Genomic DNA, 749 nt, shown 5'->3' on the forward strand with positions numbered 1-749 from the left:
AATTTCAAAATAATAGATAAGGTATCATGTTATATTATATCCCATTTTGCTCACTAAGAAATGATTATACATTTTGTTCACTTTTCAAGTAATAAACAAGAGGTTTTCATACTACTACTACTACTACTACTACTACTACTAAGATAATAATATTAACTTTTAAATAATAAAGTAATAATGAAAATAATGATAGAAATGTTTGACCAATTTAACAAATATATTAATACCTATGATCAACATGTAAATACTAACAGTAATAGTCGAGTTAAAATGATTACTGATTCAGCCACCTACAATTTATGCAAAAATTTTTACATGATTCTAGTTATTTCCTTTCGAGGATACTGCGTTGTTGTTTGTAATACTTTAGTCTTACCTAAAAAAATAATTGAAACCAGCAACTCTGGAACTGCAACCGATCGCCTAACTTGGATCCACCCGAAATTTTTACCTGGATTTTCCTTACGATCTTCGATTCCTGTGCTTATATTCATTTCATCGAGAGAAAAAAATAATTGGGAAAACAAAAGTTTCACATATAATGAAAGCAGCTGGAAAAGCAATGATTTTCATCTCTAATTGCTACGTCGCCAGTTTCCTGGATCAGGGTTCGATTCCCCGGCCGTCCAGAAGCTATTGTCTTTGAGTTGATTCCCCCTTGAGTCTCAGATCCCGAGGTACAAGAAAGGATCCAGACGTTGAGATATTAAAATATATAGCTTATTTGAATATATATACATATATATATA

This window comes from Palaemon carinicauda, chromosome 15, assembly GCF_036898095.1.
Source record: "Palaemon carinicauda isolate YSFRI2023 chromosome 15, ASM3689809v2, whole genome shotgun sequence".
Lineage (NCBI taxonomy): Eukaryota > Metazoa > Arthropoda > Malacostraca > Decapoda > Palaemonidae > Palaemon > Palaemon carinicauda.